The sequence below is a fragment of the Ovis aries genome, chromosome 18 (assembly GCF_016772045.2).
Source record: "Ovis aries strain OAR_USU_Benz2616 breed Rambouillet chromosome 18, ARS-UI_Ramb_v3.0, whole genome shotgun sequence".
Lineage (NCBI taxonomy): Eukaryota > Metazoa > Chordata > Mammalia > Artiodactyla > Bovidae > Ovis > Ovis aries.
The window spans coordinates 20,880,014-20,899,937 of NC_056071.1; the positions used below are offsets into that span (position 1 = coordinate 20,880,014).

General features: G+C 49.1%; 1 protein-coding gene across 2 annotated transcripts in view; it reads left to right on the top strand.

Moving 5' to 3' along the window:
- Window positions 1-11,207: 11,207 nt before the first annotated feature.
- The window catches only part of SEMA4B (semaphorin 4B), a 42,610-nt gene continuing 33,893 nt past the window's right edge, over window positions 11,208-19,924 (top strand). The window contains exons 1-2 of one of the 2 annotated variants that reach the window (XM_060401645.1): window positions 11,208-11,332; window positions 15,645-15,800. The gene's annotated coding sequence lies outside the window, so the exon portion shown is untranslated. The remainder of the gene's footprint in view (window positions 11,333-15,644; window positions 15,801-19,924) is intronic. The other variant, XM_042235091.2, reaches the window with a different exon arrangement.

Consider the following 19,924-nt stretch of genomic DNA (forward strand, 5'->3'; position numbering starts at 1 on the left):
TGGGAGAGAGAGAGAGAGAGAGAGAGAGAGAGAGAGTGTGTGTGTGTGTGTGTGTGTGTGTGTGCTCAGTCACTCAATCGTGTCTGACTCTTTGCGACCCCGTGGGCTGTAGCCCGCCAGGCTTCTCTGTCCATGGGATTCCCCAGGCAAAAATCCTGGAGTGGGTTGCCATCTCCTTCTCCAGGAAATCTTCCCAACCCAGGGATCGAACCCACTTCTCTTGCATCTGCTGTTGGCAAGTGGATTCTTTACTATTGTGCCACCTGGGAAGCCCTCTGAGGGAGTGGGCTGTGATAAAATAATCACAAGCTCAAATGTCAAATGACAATAGGGTAAAGGGCTAGGAAGGAGACAAATGGTGCTGAGCGTCTGATGGTGGAGATACAATATGGGAAGGTCAGAGGAGGCTTTCCTGAGGAGACTGGGAGCAGGGGTCCAAAGGGCTACCTCTTGATGATTGGGCATAACCCCTGCAGGCAGCACACAGGAGCTTGTTAAAATGCAGGATCTCAGTCCTCATTCCGTCTTCAGAAACTAAATCTGCATTTTAATCACATCTCCCAGGTGACCCCTGGGTCAGGAAGATCCCCTGGAGATGGCTGCTCCCTCCAATATTCTTGCCTGGAGAATCCCATGGACAGAGGAGCCTGGAGGGATACAGTCCATGGGGTTGCAAAATGTTGGACATGACTGAAGCAACTTAACACTGATGCATGTACCCAGATGACCCGGCTATATATGAAAGTTTGAGAAGCATTGCTGAGGGTTGAACTAGGACTTCCCAGTCTCGGTATAGCTTGAAACTGGAGGAGAACCTTCCAGGTAAGAGCTCTGGGATGGGAAGGAGCACGCAGTAGGAAGGGAGGAATGGGAGTCAAAGGCTATTAGTGTATGTATGTTCAGTGGATCCAGGAACAGCAACAAGAGTTTGAAATGTGAAGGTCTGCTTATATGCACATTTATTTCAATAAATATGTACAATACTACATAATCTGTGTTTGGTTGAATATGGGGTAGAACCATGGATTGTTGTTGTCATTTAATCCCTAAATTGTGTCTGACTCTTCAACCTCATAGACTGTAAATTCCACCAGTCCGTGTAGCTTCTCTGTCCGTGGAATTCTCCAGGCAACTATACTGCAGTGGGTTGCCATTTCCTTCTCCAGAGGATCTTTGTGACCCAGGGATCGATCCTGTGACTCCTGTGTCTCCTGCATTGGCAGGTGGATTCTTTAACCCTGAGCCACCTGGGAGCCAAGGAGGCTCAGAGGGAGTATGCTAAAGAAGAAAGCTGGAAGGAAAAGAGACTGTGCCGGAGAAAGTGATTCCTGAGCTGAGGACCTTGGTAATGGAGCCAATTACTTCCAGTAAATGGGAGAGGTGGCTGAGGTGAGTGAGAGAGGTCACTGGAGGCCTGGGAAACCAGATTTAGGATGTGTCTTTCACGTGGGTGCTGAAGTCATCAAGGACGATGACAGGGCTTTAGCTGGAGATAAAAATGGGGAGCCACGTGCCAAAGTCTCCAGTGACGACAGGGGAGTGGCCGGGAGGTGGGTGGACGACCTCAGGGCATTTACCAGGGGATGGAAGACTGTGGTTCGGGAGAGCTGTGGGGATGTGATCCCGACATGTGTGGATGTGGATTCACGTTCCAAGTGACCCAGGGGAGATGGGGGTGGTGTGTAGGATGGAGGAGAGCCAAGAAGTGCCAGTATTATGGAGGATGCTAACGAGGCAGGGAAAAAACCCAGTGAGGTAAAGGTTTTAAGTATATAGCAGTTGTTCTCATTTTTTTTGTTGTTTTTTTCTCTTTCTTTTTTCTATTTTAAAATTATTTTTCTTACCTCTTTTTCTTATTTTTCGGCAGTTTGCTCTCTCCACCTGTAGCAGTGGTATCATCTCATCACTTGGAAACTTATTAGATATGTAAACTTTAGGGTCCCACCTGCATCAGAAATCTGTGCTACTTTTTGTTTATTTATGGCTCGGACTTTGTTCCGAGGGCTTTCTCTAGTTGCAGTGAGTGGGGGACACTCTCTAGTTGTGGTGCGCGACCTTCTCAATGCGGTGACTTCTCTTGTGGAGCATGGGCTGTGGTGTGCAGGGACTTCAGTAGTTGAGGCGCTTGGGCTCTAGAGCTTGGGGTCAGTAATTGTGGTGCACAGTTTTAGTTCCCTGTGGCATGTGGGATCTTCCCAGACTAGGGATCAAACCCATGTCCCCTGCATTGGCAGGTGGATTCTTAACCACAGGACCACCAGAGAAATCTGAAATCTGTGCTTTTTGAAAAGAAAACCTACTGAAGTATAGTTGATTTACAATGCTGTGTTATTTTCTGCTATACCGTAAAGTATTCTCTTTTGTATTCTTTTCCACTATGGTTTATCACAGGATATTGAGTATACAATATCCTGTGCTGCACAGTAGGACCTTGTTGTTTAGCCATCCTATATACAACAGCTCGAATCTGCTAATCCCAAACTCCCAGTTCTTCCTTCCCCCACCCCCTTCCCCTTTGGCAACGGCAAGTCTGTTCTCTATGTCTGTGAATCTGTTCCTGTTTCGTAAATACGTTCATTTGCGTCATATTTTAGGTTCTATATGTTGATATACGTGACATCATACGGCATTTATCTTTCTCTTTCTGACTTACTTTGCTTAGTATGAAGATCTCTAGGTCCATCCAGGTTGCTTCAAATGGCATTACTTCATTCTTTTCAGGGCCGAGTAGTGTTCCGTCGTGTGTGTGTTGCATGTGTGTATCACAGCTTTTTTATCCACTCATCTGTCCATTGGGCTTCCCTCATAGCTCAGTTGGTAAAGAATCTTCCTGCAATGCTGGAGACCTGGGTTCGATTCCTGGGTCGGGAAGATCCCCTGGAGAAGGAAATGGCAATCTACTCCAGTATTCTTGCCTGGAGAATCCCATGGACAGAGGAACCTGGCGGGCTACAGTCCATGGGGTCGCAAGAGTCAGACATGACTTAGTGACTAAACCACCAACCAACCAACCACCATCTGTCCATGGGCATTTAGGTTGTTTCCATATCTTGGCTAATGTAAGTAGTGTTTCTATGAACATAGTGGTTCATGTATCTTTTTGAATTATAGTTTTGTCTGGGTATATGCCCCCTGGCATAGGAAATGGCAACCCACTCCAGTATTCTTGCCTAGAAAATTCCACGGACGGAAGAACCTGGCTGGCTGCAGTCCATCAGGTCATAAGGAGTTGGACACAACTGAGCGACTGAACACTGGGTACATGCCCAAGAGTGAGAAGCAATCTGTGCTTTTAACAAGCTTTTTGGTGATTTTTATACATGTTCCAGTTTGAGAGCCACAGGAATATGGTAATGGGAAAAGTGATTCACTTAATGAAAAAAAAAAAAAACAAAAATGAATCTCATGAAATCTACCACCACATGAAAAAGTGAATTTTGGGTTAAAGACGCAGAAGACTATGAAGTTAATAATATAAAATATTAAAGAATATCTTTGTGACCTTGGGGTAGAAATTAACTTATTAAGCAAAATTTCAGAAGCATAAACCATAAGGCAAAAAAAAAAAAATTGATTGATTTGAATACTGCCCAAGTATGAGTTCATTGACAAGGTTAACAAATGACAAAACTGGGAAAATATATTTGTGATATCTAAAGCCAACAAAGAACTAATATCTAGATTCAGAATATACTAGGAATTTCTGCAAGTCAATAAGAAAATCTTCTTGCAAGTCAAATGGCAGGAAAATGGGCAAAGATAAGAAGGTGCTTAACAGGAGAAATTTAAAAGTTAACAAATACAGGAGGAGATGTTAAGATGTATTAGAAATCAGAGAAATATAAATATAAATATAAATATAAATTAAACCAATAGCTGTTAGCTAAAACTAAAACTGTGCACCTACAAAAGTAGGTGAACCAAACTGATATTCATACAATAAATACTACTCAATGATTCAAAAGAAAAAGAATGGACTATTGATACATCTCTCAAAAGCATTATGCTTAGTGAAAGCAGTCGGACACAAGAGTACATACTGTATGCTTCTATTTGTATGGAGTTCTAGAAGAGGCAGAAAAATTTAGTGATAAAAATCAGATCACTGGTTGTGGGAGATGGGGAGGGTAGACATGACAAAGGGCATAGGGAACGCTTAGGGTTGATGGGACTGATTTGTGTTTACAGGTATATCCACTTGTCAAAATTCAAGGAAACGAGTGTAAAACGTGTCACTATCATTGTGTGTAAATTATGCCTTGGTAAACTTGGAGAGGGGCATAGCAACCCACTCCAGTGTTCTTGCCTGGAGAATCTCATGGGCAGAGGAGCCTGGCGGGCTGCAGCCCATAGGGCCACAAAGAGTCAGAAATACCACTGAAGGCATTTAGCACGCATGCATGCAGGCAAACTTAACTTTCAAAATGAAACGTTGGCTCAGTGGTAAAAAATCCACCTGCCCATGCAGGAGACACAAGTTCAATCCCTGATCCAGGAGGATTCCACGTGTCTCGGAGCAGCTAAGCCACAACTACTGAAGCCTACATGCCTAGAGTCTATGCTCCAAGACAAGAGAAGCCACCGAAATGAGAGGCCTGAGTACCACCGCAGATAGAAACCCCTGTTCACCACAACTAGACACAGCCTGAGCAAAGCGGAGACCCAATCCAGCCAGAAATAAATAAATAATTTTTGTTTAAAGAAAAGAAATAATAAAGAGATTTAAAAAATACAGCGTTAAAACTTCATATCATTTAGACTGGAAAAGTTAGGCAGCTGGAGAATGCTAGGAGTTGGCAGAGGGCAGGGGTCCATGGCTGATGGGCATGTGGGCAGGGTGCCTTGTGACCCACAGCAAGCCACACCCTTAGAAGAATCTGCAAGAGATTCTCACATGGCCCATATGGCAAAGAGGGAGGAAGATAGTCACTGCAGACTTCTTTATGGGGGTGGGAGGTTGTAGGCAGTTCGGGGAGTAGATGGATAAAATGTGGTAGAGCCACACTTTGGAATACCCTGCAGCAGCTAGAAGCAGTAGATGAGATGTGCCCAGGGCTTCCCTGGTGGCTCAGTGGGAAAGCATCTGCCTGCCAATGCAGGAGACACGGGTTCCATCCCTGATCTGGGAGGATCCCACATGTAGTGCAGCAACTGAGGGCAGTACGACTACTGAGCCGGGGAGCGGCAGCTGCCACGTGCCCTGGAGGCTGTGCTCCGCAACAAGAGAAGCCGCTGCAGTGAGAAGCCCGTGCGCCTCGGCTAGAGAGCAGCCCCTGCTCCCGCAGCGAGGGAAAAGCCCCCGCAGTAACGAAGGCCCACCCAGCACAGCCCAAAAAATGTTTCTAAAAGATGTGTCCAGAGCAGTATGGATGGGCCTGTGGAATAAACAAACAAAAAACAGAATGAGGTGTATGACAAAACGCTGTTTATGTAAATTAAAAATACAAAACAGTCCAATTAGAAAATGGGCCACAGACGTTTCGCCAAGGAGGAGGTAGGGATGGCAAATAAGCACCTGAAAAGATGTTCATCATCATTAGCCATTAGGCAAATGCAAATTAAAACCGCAATGAGGCCTTGCTATGCAGTTATTAGGAGGGTCATCATAGAAAACCGGGATAACAACAACTGCTGGCAAGGAGGTGGAGAAACTGGACCTCTTATAAAATGTATAGCCACCCTGGTAAGTAGTGTGGCAGTTTCTTATAAAGCTATAGCTGCATTTACCATAAGACTCAGCAGTCCAGGACTTCCCTGGTGGTACAGTGGATTAGAATCTGCCTGCTGATGCAGGGGACATGGGTTCGATCCCTGGTCCAGGAAGATTCCACATGCCGTGGAGCAACTAAGTCCATGTGCCACAACTACGGAGTCCACACGCCTAGAACATGTGCTCTGCAATGAAGAGAAGCCCACACATGCCACAACCACAGAAAGCCCAAGCAAACCAAGGAAGACCTAGTGAAGCCATAAATAAATAAAATGCCTTAAAAAAAAAAAGACCCAGCAATCACAAATTTGACCTATATCCCAAAGAAATGAAAACTTACATCCATACAAAAACCTGGACATTAATCAGCTTTATCTGTAATAGCCCCAAACTGGAAACAACCCAAATCTCCTTCAGTGGGTGAACAGGTAAACTCTGGTATATCCATACCATGGAATACAAAACAGTAATAAAAAGGAAATAACTGCCCATAGATTACAACAGCATGGATGTATCTCAAGGGCAATATGATGAGTGAGAAGCCAGTCTCAAAGCCAGTCTATTTGCACCTACTGTATAGCACAAGGGACTCTACCCAATAATCTGTTAAGATCTATATGTGAAAAGAATCTACAAAGAGTGGACAGGGACTTCTCTGGTGGTCAGTGGTTAAGAATCCATCTTCCAATGCAGGGGATGGGGTTTGATCCCTGGTCCGAGAACTAAGACCCCACATGCCCGGGGCAACTCAGCCCATGTGCCACAACTGCTGAGCACCACAGATGGAGTCCGTTGTCACAAAACGAAATATCCTGCAAGAAGCAATGAAGACCCCAAGGGCTGCAACTAAGACCTGATGCAGCCAAATAAGTAAGTAAGTAAGTAAAATATTTTAAAAATAAATAAAAAGAGTGGATATAAGTGTATATATATAAGATTCACTTTGTTCTACAGCAGAAATTAACACAACATTGTAAATCAACTATTCTCCAATTAAAAAGAAAAGAGCTTCCACTTACATAACATTCTCAGAATGACAGAAATATAGGGATGGAGAAGAGATGAGTGGTTGCCAAGTCCAGGGACCTGAGTGGAGAAGCGTGACATAAAAGGACACCACCAGGAGATCCCTGTGGAGATGGGACCTTCTGTATCTTGACTGTGGTGACGGTTACACTAATTTATTCATGGGGTCAAAATAGCATAGAATTCTACACCCACACACACATAACTGCAAGAGAAAACTGAACAATAAGGTCTCTATTTAACAGTATGATCCCAATGTCAATCTCTTGGTCTTGCTATCGTACTACAGTTTTACTATTCTAGGGCTTCCCAGGTGGTTCAGTTGTAAAGAATCCTCCTGACGATGCAGGAGAAGCAAAAGACACAGGTTCCATCCCCGGGTCCCCTGCGTCAGGAAGATCCCTTGGAACAGGAAACGGCAACCGACTCCAGTATTCTTGCCTGGGAAATCCCAACGAAAGAGGAGCCTGGAGGGCTACAGTCCATGCGGTCATAAAGAGTCCAACAGGACTGAGGATTGAGCACACACACAGTTGTAGAATGTTACCGATGGGGGAAGCTGGATAAAGAGCTCACGGGACACGTACTATTTTTTGGTAACTTTCTGTTAGTCTACAATTATTTCAAAATTAAAAAAAAATTTTTTTTTAAGTACACACATACGATTCTATAGTATATCTTGCAAGAATGCCCACAAACAAAAGCATATATTACACACCTTAAAATGGTAGCCTGTGGGGGGAGGGGTGGGAGGAGGCGTGGAAAGATAATAGGAAATGAACAGCGACATTAATCAAGCGACCCTGTGCCAACCACAGCGATAAGGCTGAGAACTGTGAGGGCGATTAACTCAAGCCTCTCCGCACCTGAGGTCCCACAGCCAGGAAAGGGGGTGGGTGAAGGGGGATCAATAATGTTAAAGATGAGGCCTTTTTTAAGTGCAGCAAAGATAGTTCCCTTTTTTCCATAAAAAGCTGGAGGAAGCTTGGAGGAGGAAGAGAGACAGGAAGAGAGTGGGCAGAAGGGGCAGAAAAGGGAGGAGGGAGAAGGAAGAAAAGATGGTGGGGAGCCAAATGAGGTGAGAGTGATGTGGAGGTGGACAGCTTTCTTTCCTGCAGGCGCTGGGCTGGGCTGGACACAGAAAGGTCAGGGTTGCCTCAAGCCCTCTGGAGCTCTGAGGCCCCACGGGGCAGGGGGCCTGGATTCCAGGAGCTCCTCTGAAGAGCCCGGGTGCAGCAGGACACAACGTGCTCCTCCTCGTGCCTGAAACTTGGCAAGGCTGATGTTTTGCATCTCTTCCCGTTCCCTCCCACCCTCAGCAGTATTTGGAAGGCAGACTTAGTAAAGCCACTGGACTAATTGTTTTAATTCATTAGTCAGTTTTTGGTTGCACTGTGTCTTTGTTGCTCCACGCGAGCCTCCTCTAGTTGCAGTGAACGGGGGCTACTCTTGGTTGCAGTGCATGGGCTTTTCATAGTGCTTGCTTCTCTGGTTGTACAGCACAGGCTCTAGGGTGGGTGGGCTCAGTAGCTGCAGCTTGTGGGGCTTTAGAGCACTGGCTCAGTAGCTGTGGGGCCTGGGCTTAGCTGATCCTCAGCAAGTGCAATCTTCCTGGACCAGGGATCAAACTCGTGTGTCCTGGGTTCTTATTTACTGTACCACGAAGGGAGTCTGATTGGACTATTTTTAAAGCCATTTGCACAAATGAAGCCCACCACCTTAGCTATAAACACAGCTACTACTAATTGGAGAGTATGAGCAGGAAAGAAAAATACAAGAAAAAAAAAAAAAAGATTGAGAGGACTTCCCTGGTAGTCCAGTAGATAAGAATCTGCCTTCCAGTGCAAGGGACTTGGGTTCGATCCCTGGTCGGGGAACTAGGATCCCACATGCCTCAGAACAACTAAGCCCCCATGCCGGAGTGCTGCAACGAAGACCCAACACAGCCAAAAAGTAAATAAATATTTTTAAAAAGAAAATGATTATGGAACTCTTACTTATGATAATGAACAATTACGAACAATTTCAATGTCCAGTAGTAGAGATTTACTTAAAAATGCGTGCCACATGCCTATGATAGAATGCACTAAAAATGAAGGCATGAGAGAATTTCTAATGTTACAGGAAAACATCCATGATATATTTCTGTCCTAGGGGAGATCGGCTCAGATGGTAAAGAACCCAGCTGCAATGCAGGAGACCCAGGTTCAATCCCTGGGTTGGGACTATCCCCTGGAGGAGGGCATGGCAACACACTCCAGTATTCTTGCCTGGAGAATCCCCATGGACAGAGGAGCCTGGTGGGCTAGAGCCCGTGGAGTTTCCAAGAGTCGGACACAACTGAGCGACTAACACACACACCTAGGGGAAAGTCACAAGAGATTATGCACTGAATAATACCTTTTCTAAACAATGTAAATGTATAATTCTGTATAGAAAAGAGCCAGGAGGATCGTCACCAACATATTAATACCAGTCCACTTAAGATCTGTGCACTTTGCAGTATGTAAATTGTACCTCCAAAAAAGTGGTAGATATTAACAGTGGTGGTCTCTGGGTAGGGTGATATTTTTCATTGTGTTTTTCTGCGTTTCAAATTTTATGGTAGTAAACGTGTTTGTGGGCTTCCCTGGTGGCTCAGACAGTAAAGAATCTGCCTGCAATGCAGAAGACCTGGGTTCCATCCCTGAGTAGGGAAGATCCCCTGGTGAAGGGAACGGCAACCCACTCCAGTATTCTTGCCTGGAGAATTCCATGGAGAGGAGCCTAGCGGGGCCACAGTCCATGGAGTCAAAAAGAGTCAGACACGACTGAACAACTAATACACACACACCATACACACACAAATGTGTGTTGATGGACAACAGAATAACCATGTGTGGAAGAGCATTCTGTGGGGAGTCTGGTAGTCCCTTACCCCCCTCTATTTTTTTTTTTTTTCCTGAACAACAGAACATGTGGGACCTTGCCACCAGGGAGGGAACCCATGTCCCCAGCATTGGATGTGCAGAAGCCTTACCAACTGGACCCCCAGGGAAGTCCCAAGCCCCTCTGTCCAGAGGAGAGGCCACAGAGGGCACCTAAGCCTAGCCTGGCCTAGGAAAAAAGCTGACTCTCAGCCTCTGGTTTCACCAGCTCCTTGACTGGCCAGCTCTGGCCAGCTCAGCTACTCACACGCCCAGAACTGGCTGTTTCTGGAACCACCCTCAGACAGCAAAGCCAGGAGGCAAGGGCTGGAGAGGGACGAGCCAAGGTCACTTGATAAATGCTAGATACTATTTATAACTATCTCTCACCCCTCCCGCAGATCTCCTCCTTTCGTTTCACTCCCACAGCCCGGCCCATGGCAGGTTAGGGGACGCGGTGAGCAGAATTTCTGGGTGGAGAAGTGAGTGGTTTCATGCAGGTGGCTCTGTAGCCTGCTCTCCCTTGCTTTTGACTGTAAACAATGCTACCATTATAAAGAGCTGACCATGTGCCAGGTGTGTGCCTACATAATTGCACTTCTCACCGCAACCCTGTGAGGTCTGTTGCTCCTCTGAGGCCTACCTTCCAGATGAAGAACTCAAGGCTCAGAGAGGTTAAGAAATTCCCCCTAGGTTACACAGCCAGTTCAGTGTTCAGTGGTAGTTGTTGCTTAAGTGGCTAAGTCTGTGTCCGACTCTTTGTGACCCCATGGGCTGCAGCCCTCCAGGCTCCTCCGTCTGTGGGATTCTCTAGGCAAGAATACTAGAGTGGGTTGCCATGCCCTCCTCCAGGGGATCTTCCCCAGCCAGGGATCAAACCTGCATCTCTGGCATTGGCAGGTGGGTTCTTTATCACTGAGCCACCAGGGGACCCGGGGTGGTGGTAGATGTCAGTGATTTGGCTTTACTAAGCAGTGGCTCAGACGGTAAAGTGTCTGTCTGCAATGCAGGAGACCCGGGTTCAGTCCCTGGGTTGGGAAGATCCCCTGGAGAAGAAAATGGCAGCCCACTCCAGTACTCTTGCCTGGAGAATCCCAGGGACTGGTAGGTTACCATCCATGGGGTCGCAAAGAGTCGGAGACGACGGAGCGACTTCACTTTCAAGCCTGTGTAGATAAGGCAACCCAAGCCTGTTTCAATAACAGATCTAAGATAACAACCCCCATCCTCCGAATTCCAGCTAGTCAAATTGCTGCCTGCCGGGCATAAGTGAGGCCAGGCCTAGGCTCGGAAAATGGAGGTGGTGCTGGGCGGCTAGAGGCCCCACAGCCTAAGGGCAGCCAAGCAGTCTCGGGGACGTGTCCCGACTGGGACTAGCAGCGAGACTTATGTCGCCATCAATGCCAGGGGGCGAAGGCTGGAGCCCGCTGGACAGCGAGCAAGCCCCGGGGGGCGCCTCCGGACAATTCCAACAACATGGGCAGGGGCGGGGCTTGGCGGCTGCCCTGCATTTCCGGGGACGCGGCGCCAGACCTAGGGTATTTGCAGGCACATCCCGGGTCCCCGGGAAGTGCGTCGGGCGGGGCCTGGAAGCAGGGACGAGTCTGGGAACACCGAGAAGAAGGGCCGCCCCGCCGAGCAGAGGTGACCCTGTGGTGGGCGGTGGTCGCGCACAGGCCGTGACTCTCAGGTAGGCGAAGGGCACAGGGCGGGCGGGAACTGCGGCCCTGGGAGGAGGAGATCGGAAGTGGGGAGGCCACCCCGGGGGCAGGCGCCGCCCCGGCCCCCGACTTCCCGCCGGGCCCCTCTCCCAAAGTGCGCCACCTGCACGCTTTGATGGGCACCCGCGCCGCCACTGGGGGAGCCTGTTGTCATGGGAACGCGGGAGGCTGGGCCCACGTTCCCATGGCCACCCCGGGCCTCTGAGCCAAAACTGCAACTGAGAGGCAGTGGTCCTCCTGGAGGCAGATCATTCGGAATTTGAGAAAGGCCTGGGCCCCTCCTCATATGGCCCTGGCTATGACCCGTGAATCAGGTTCTCTGTCATAGCTTCTATTCTCTGAGTGACAACGTGGTTGTAGGGGTTAGGAGGGAAAGGACGTTGGGGTCTTGGAAACTGAGGTTGCCCCAGTGGGCTCTCTGGAACCATCTTGGTCTGGCAAAAAGAGTCAGGGGCCTGGGTCACCTGTGTAAGGTCATCGACCTCTGCTCACATTTCCTCACCAGTAATGTATGTTGTTTGGCTTATGAATTGCAAGTTTCTTATAAGAGTCGAATGCCATAGGACTGGGAAGCGCACAATTAAGAATTTTTTTTTTTTGCCCAGAGATGATTTAGCCTTTGGTTCAGAAATCTACCCAGTCCCACTCCCTTATTTTCATAGAAGAAACAGAATCCAGAGAAGTTAAATTACTTCCCAAGATGATAATGAGTTGGCAAGGTCAGGATTTGAACCCAGTCTCCTGACTTCCGGGCTGTGCGATTCTTTGCACTGGTGCTTATTATTACTGAAGTTCAGGGAAATCTGAGAAGAAGTAGGTGGCATAGGATGAGATGGTTAGATAGCATCACTGACTCAATGAACATGAATTTGAGCACACTCTGGGAGATAGTGTAGGACAGCGGAGCCTGGTGTGCTGCAGTCCATGGGGTCTCAAAGAGTCAGACCCAGCTTAGCAACTGAACAACAATAACAGGGAAATCTGGGTTATGTCTCTCTGGGGCTCAGACTTTTGGGGACAGGCAGCCTAAAGATGAGGACATTGGCAGCTGGTGAACTGAAGATGGGGAATGGAGGCTGCATCTTGGGGAAAACAGAGAGTCTCTCTCCCTGGTCCTATACCTTGGAACTCTTGCTTTAATGTATTATCTGACGGGATTACCCTAAAAAAAACCCAGGGAACAAGCATTCAGCAGCTTTCCAAAATACTGGCTCTTATGAAGCCAACAAATCTGTTGAGACTGTGTGAGCAAGAAATCCTTTGGCTGCCCTAAAGCAGGGAAGTGGGACGTCCCACATCAGAGAGGTGCCTTTCCTTTGAAAAGATTAAGAGGAAGGTGGAAAAAAAGATCCAGGAAGGAACACCTGAATGAATCATTTGGAAATGATTTGAGACAGTCAGCTAGAACAGAAAACTCACTTATTCATTTTAGTAAACATTTACTGAAAATGAAAGTCGCTCAGTGGTGTCCAACTCTCTGCAACCCCATGAACTGTCGCCCACCAGACTACTCTGTCCATGGGATTCCCCAGGCAAGAATACTGGAGTTGGTAGTCATTCCAGTAGTAGGTAGACATTACCTTTTCCAGGGAATCTTCCCTACCCAAGGATCGAACATTGCGTTGCAGGCTGATTCTTTACCGTCTGAGCCACCTGGATGCCTGCTATTTCCAAACTCTTCACTGGGGATGGAGATTAAAAACCTGAGTTAGGCAGGTCTAGTCCCTGCACTCAAGGAGCTTGTAGTAGAAGAGAAGAATGAGATGTGTAAATGAGTATTTCACTACAGAAACACGAGTGCCTTAATGGAAATCTGAGCAGAGTGCAGAGGCAGCTCAGAGGAGCCATTCCAGAAATGGCAGTTGAAAATGGCACGATTCTAGCCTTTGAAGCCTGGCAGCACGTCTGGAGCTCTGCCGGGCTGGCCCTTCATCAGAGACAAAGGAGTAGGTGAGTGAAAGTGTCTAAAGAAATGTGGACAAGAATGGGTATTCTCTGGGAAGAAGAATTTAAGGAATCTTGATGAACTGGAAGCTCTGTGAAGGCAGAACCATGTCAGTTTCTTCAACTTTAGCGATGCTTAGATGCAGCAAGTGCACAAGAAATATTGAATGAGTGAAAGAAGAAGGGAAAAAAGGGGTAGGGAGAGAGGGAGGAAAGTACAGTAGCTTATGTTATCAAGAGGGGGATGGTTATAGCTTGAGACAAAACCCTGGTTGAAATTCTGCCGTATGTAGAGCATCTCCACAGAGTTCTGGAGTCCCATCCAGTTTCTGGTCCTAGTACTGACTTGCCATATATGTGACCTTAGCAAGTCCCTGAACCTCTCTCTGCCCCCATTTCTCAACTATAAAGTGGGAATATCATAATTCCTGTTTCACCTTGTTGTGAGATGTAAGTAAATGATTGGATGTAAAAAAGCTCAGCTCAGTGCCTTGGTTATAGAAAGTACTCAATAAATGTTGCTGCTGCTGCTGCTGCTAAGCTAAGTCGCTTCAGTCGTGTCTGACTTTGTGCGACTCCATAGACGGCAGCCCACCAGGCTCCGCCGTCCCTGGATTCTCCAGGCAAGAACACTGGAATGGGTTGCCTCTTCCTTCTCCAGTGCACGAAAGTGAAAAGTGAAAGGGAAGTCGCTCAGTCGTGCCTGACTCTTAGCGACCCCATGGACTGCAGCCCACTAGGCTCCTCTGTCCATGGGATTCTCCAGGCAAGAGTACTGGAGTGGGGTGCCAGTGCCTTCTCCGCAATAAATGTTAGCCTTATAAATATCAGTTTTGCTTTAGGTGGGCGTGCATGCTTAGTCAAGTCTGCCTCTTTGTGACCCCATAATATAGCCCACCAGGCTCCTCTGTTCATGGGATTTTTCAGGCAAGAATACTGGAGTGAATTGCCATTTCCTCCTCCAGGGGATCTTCCCAACCCAGGGATCAAACCCAAGTTTCCTGTGTCTTCTGCATTACAGGCAGATTCTTTACTGGCTGAGCCATTGGGGAAGCCCTTAGGTGGGCATAATTTGCCTAATAATTCATGTCAAGTGAGTAAGTAAATAAAGTAGCTCAGTCGTGTCCAACTCTTTGCGACCCCATGGACTGTAGCCCACCAGGCTCCTCTGTCCATGGAATTCTCCAGGCAAGAATACTGGAGTGGGTTGCCATTTCCTTCTCCAGGGGATCTTCCTAACCCAGGGATCGAACCCGGGTCTCCTGCATTGCAGGCAGACACTTTATCCTCTGAGCCACCAGGGAAGCCCCAATAACTCTCTTTTTTTTTTTTTTTACTTTATTTTACTTTACAATACTGTATTGGTTTTGCCATACATTGACATGAATCCACCACGGGTGTACATGCGTTCCCAAACATGAACCCCCCCTCCCACCTCCCTTCCCATAACATCTCTCTGGGTCATCCCCGTGCACCAGCCCCAAGCATGCTGTATCCTGCATCGGACACCAATAACTCTTAATTCTGGTATTTCTTTTTACCTAATAAAGACTAATTCTAAAAGTTCCTGTCTTCAGACGAAAATGCCCCAAACAAATTATCTTCACTTTTTTGGGTTGGGGAGGGGAGGAGGGCAACAATCTCTTTGAAATCAAATAAAAGCTGATTACTGTCATCATTCTTGGGGTTCACATCTCACTGAGGCCGACTCTGTTGGTTAAGGGACTCCCTGCTCTGCTCCACTGCTCACAGGCTGTAAGGAAAGAGTGAAGGCAGTGTTCATAGAGGAGGAGCCTGAGAGGAGCAAGGTGGGTCTGCTCCCTTGCAGAGTGGACTGGGTGGATCAGGCCCTGGGTCCAGGCCCCTTAGAGCCCCTCCTTTTTTAAAAAAATATATTTTCGTCTATTATTTTGGCTGTGGCGGGTCCTGCTTGTGACATGTGGGACCTTCAATCTTAGTGTTGGCGTATGTGATCTTTAGCTGTGGCATGTGGGATCTAGTTCCCTGACTTGGGATCAAACCTGGGCCCCCTGCATTGGGAGATCAGTAGCCACTGAACCACCAGGCAAGTCCTCCTCCCCCAACTCCTTTGCTAGAGCTGAGCTGCGCCCACTCAGAGCCTTATGGTGTCCTCCAGCCCGGTGCTCAGTACTGGGGTGCTGTCAGGCATCCCAGGAGTCTCAGGCCTGGAGAGCTGCTGTGTAAGACCCCTGTCTGAGCATGGATCTGGGGTGCTACCCACATACCGGCTTTTTGTGGGCATCTTGTTCTGGTGCCGTGGTCTAGGCTGGCAGGTGGGCACACCGCGGCAGTAATACATTCTTCCTTCCATTCTAGCAGAGCAGTCTTTGGCGCCACAGGAAATCAATGGAACCCACCCGTCCATCCCCCACCCAATGGGCTCACCTGTCTAGGCCCACTCTTCAGAGGCAGGGCTGGAACCAACAGCAAGGCTCTCTTGAAGTAAGAGCCGGAGCCACCAGGTGACCTAAGGTGATGGAACCACGGGGGCTTGGAGGGCCCCACCTCTTTGGGATGAGAGAGCCTTGGTCCTCTGGGTAGGAAGTTTCCTTCTTGGGAGTGAGGAAAGGCCTTGGCTAGGTCTTCTCTCCCTCCATGTAGCAATGGCCAGAGGCCTAGGGCTCAGAGTGGGACTTAAAGAGGAAGAACTGGGGACGAATGGGGAGGTAGATTCCTGGTTTCTCGAGATCTCGGGACTGGAAGGGTCTCATAAGCCAGTCTGGAAACCAGACTATCCTAGAGGCTTATGCTCCTTGCTTCCCATCCTTACCCAGCCTAGGACATCTGCCTCATACCTCTGAGTGGCTGCAGTGGTTTCAGGGGAAAGAGAGTCACTGGACAGTAATTGTGCCCCTTTGGGGTGACAGGTGCCACGCGTCAGCCAGGCCGATCAACCAGGCTCTCCGGGCCCCCTGAAGGACAGGCCTGGGGGCCCAGGCAGACAGCCTCTCTGGAACCTGCATCGGGAGCACGGGTGTGATGGTAGCAACCTACCGTGTTCTACCGTGTTCTACCGTGTCGAGTCAGGGACAAGCTGAGCCCGGCTGGTTGCACCACAGCCCTGTGGGGCAGGGGGGTCCCCTCCCAGGGAGTGGCCAACTCAGGCCCCGACAGGCCCCGGTGGGGGTGGCGCTGGGGCGGGCAGCGAGCTCTTCACCGCAGCAGGCGCACCCAGGGCCTGGGCTGGGCGAGCCGGTTCCTTCTCCCCGTGAGACTTGCAGCCTCAGCACTGGGTTGGTAGGAGGTGGCCGAACCTGAGCAGAGAGCCCAGAAGAGGGTCCTCTAGCTTGGACATCTTAGGATGGCTGTGGCCATGTTTAGGTAAATGAGGCGAACCCATAATACAACACGTGCGGCTTTGTTCGCTGGGCTTTCACCGCGCACCGGGGCTGCCCATCGCCTTGTGAGCCCTGTCTCCTCAGCTGTCCTGACAGCCCAGGAGTACTGCTAGCATTCCCATCTCACAGACGGGGAAGCTGAGGTTCTGAGAGGTCCCGTGGCTTGCTACAGTCCCCAAAATAACAGATGGTGCTGAAATTCTAATTCTTATGGAAGAACTGGTGGGCCTCATCCCTGGAGTCGAACCACTTCATAGAGCAAGAAACATAAGGGACCAGGACTTGCCTGGTGGTCCAGTGGCTAAGACTCCGTGCTCCCAATGCAGGCGGCCTGGGTTCAAACCCTGGTCAGGGAACTAGATCCCACATACTGCAGCTAAGGCCTGGAACAGCCAAGTAAGTAAATTAACATTTTTGAAAAAGAAAGAGACACAAGGGACCAGTGAAGAGGAGCACAGTTTGCAGAAGAGAGATTAGGCCCATTTACATTCATTGCTGGACCCTGGTTAAAGTCACTGGTGAGACTCGAAGGTGGTGCCCGTGCTGGGCCCGTGAGTGCCCTCCACTGCAGAGGGTACTGCCCCAGGGACACTCCCAGCCCCCAGGATCTGGAAGTCATTGGCCGATTTAAAAGCACACGCAGGGTGTGCCAGCTGGTGTCGCTTTCTCATCAAAATGTATTGATGCTGCAGCCCAACCCCTGGGGAGGAGACAGCAGCATTGTGCCCAGCTGAGCAGGGAGGGGAGCTGCAGCTGCAGGTTGACATGAGAGGAGGGCTCAGGGCGACGAGGGGATGGTGGCAAGGGGCCAAGGCCCGGGGAGCTGGGCTACAGCCAGTGCATATCTGTGGGGCCTTGCCAGGCAGCCTGCCAGCCAGAACCCAGAGATGGGAGGAGCTTCAGTGCTGCTCCAGGACGGGGCGGGTGAGACCTTGGGTTCAAGCTCCACTGGGCTTGGCAAGAGGCCCCTCCTCCACGGCCGGGAAACAAAGCAAAGCCACGACTCCCAGAGTAGGACTGTGTGAGAGCCAGGATCCCCTGGGTGGAAATGAGAGCCGGCAGGCCAGGCTGGGGGCAGGCTGGCAGGAGCCATCCATGCCCCAGGTCAGGGCTGCCTGTGCCTGGGTGGAGGCTGTACCTATAGATGGTTAATGAGTACTGACAGCTCAAGAGGCTGACTGTGGTCTGGATGGACCATTGCACGGCCAGCACTTGCCCTGAGCCCATACTGCCTTAGTCCTTTGTAACTGAGCAGGTTACAGAGGCCTTATATTTTTAGCCACACTTTGCTTTATTTTCTCTCGTGTGTGTGCATGCTAGGTCGCTTCACTTGTGTCCGACTTTTTGCAGCTCCATGGACCGTAGCCTGCCAGGTTCCTCTGTCCATGGGATTCTCCAGGCAAGAGCACTGGAGTGGGTTGCCATGCCCTCCTCCAGGGGATCTTTCTGATCCAGGGATCAAATCCATGTCTCTTGTGCCTCCTGCATTGGCAGGTGGGTTCTTACCACTAGCACCACCTAGAAAGCCCCATTTTCTCTTGTAGCCTTTCTTATTTCTCTTCACCTTCTCCCCCTGATATGTGCATGCTAAGTCGCTTCAGTCTTGTCCAACTAACTTTTTGCCACCCCACGGACTGTAGCCCGCTAAGCTCCTCTGTCCCTGGGATTCTCCATGCAAAAATACTGGAGTGGGTTGCCATTTCATATTCCAGGGATTTTCCCAACACAGGGATATAACCTGCACCTCTTATGTTTCCTGCTTTGGCAGGTGGGTTCTTTACCTGGAAAAGCTCCCATCCCATACCCACCCCCAACTCTGGCCCATAGCTAGTCTCATTTTCTTCTTTCTGCAGGTGAGGTGTTTTATTATTATTATTATTATACTTTTACCTTTTGGTCTCCTTGCTTACCCCCACCCCCACCCCACAATAATAGGTATAAGGTAGAAATTTACATACAGGAAAATGCATAGATCTTCAGTGTACAGATCAAAAAATTTAAATCTGTTTACACTTGGGAAACCAACATCCTAATTAAGGTACAAATTACTCTTGTCATCCCTAAAGTTTCCTTGGCTGCCTTCAGACATGTGGCCCCATTTTGTCTGGCCTCTTTGCATGTATTCCTGTGCATATTTTGGGCTTTCCCGGTGGCTCAGCTGGAAAAGAATCTGCCTGCAATGTGGGAGGCCTGGGTTCTATCCCTGTGCACATTTTACCTCTCCTTCTCGCATTTTTATCCTTCTTATGTGTGTGCTTGGGCTTCCCTGGTGGCTCAGAAGTTAAAGCTTCTGCCTGCAATGCAGGAGACCCGGGTTCGATCCCTGGGTTGGGAAGATCCCCTGGAGAAGGAAATGGCACCCCACTCCAGTATTCTGGCCTGGAGAATCCCATGGAGGGAGGAGCCTGGTGGGCTACAGTCCATGGGGTCGCAAAGAGTCAGACACGACTGAGCTACTTCACTCACTTTCACTTTCACTGTGTGTACAGGAGAGAGAGACCCTCAGAGAGAGAGAGAGAAGTAAGGAGAGAGAGGATGGATGGGGAATGACTTGTGTGAGTGTGGACAGAGAAAGGAAGCCAGACTTGACTGCATCCTGCTGGCTGGGGGCACAGAGGAACCGTTGGTTTTCGCTTTGTCTCTATCTACACTCTTTCCAAGTGGCCCCCTGAGCTCTTTATAAACACCGGCATTCTGGCTGAGAAAGACTTGCCTACATCCAAGGGTGGCAGAGGGGAACAGGAGACACAGTGTTGGTCTGGGAACTGCCCTTCAGCCCACAGGAAATCAGCTCAAGTGAGTTTTGTCTCTGTCAGTCATCCTCCTGGTTTTTTTTTTTTTTTTTTTCACCCTGGGGAGAACAAATTAGCATGCCAGCAGAAGACAGGGGAGCCCACAGGGCCCAAGGCTGCCATGCTGGGGCGTGAGTTAGAGGGCTTGTCTCCAGGCCAACAGGTACCGCATTTTGTCCACCCTGTGGAGGTCCTACTGGCGTGCCATGTGAGGCAGTGGGGGTTTGAGGGGCAAGACCCGTCACTGTCTTTGAGGGGCTTGCACTGAGTTGGCAGAAGACACACTTGAAATGTTTGAGTGGGATATAATTAACTACCAAGCGAGACTACATCAGCCCTGCCTCCTCTCAGAGAGGAGCACCCATGTGTTGCCAAGACACTCAGGCAAACCAGCCTGGTTGCTGCCTGAGGGGAGACCTGATGTGGAGATTCTGGCACTTAACAAATTCTAATCAAACATATACCA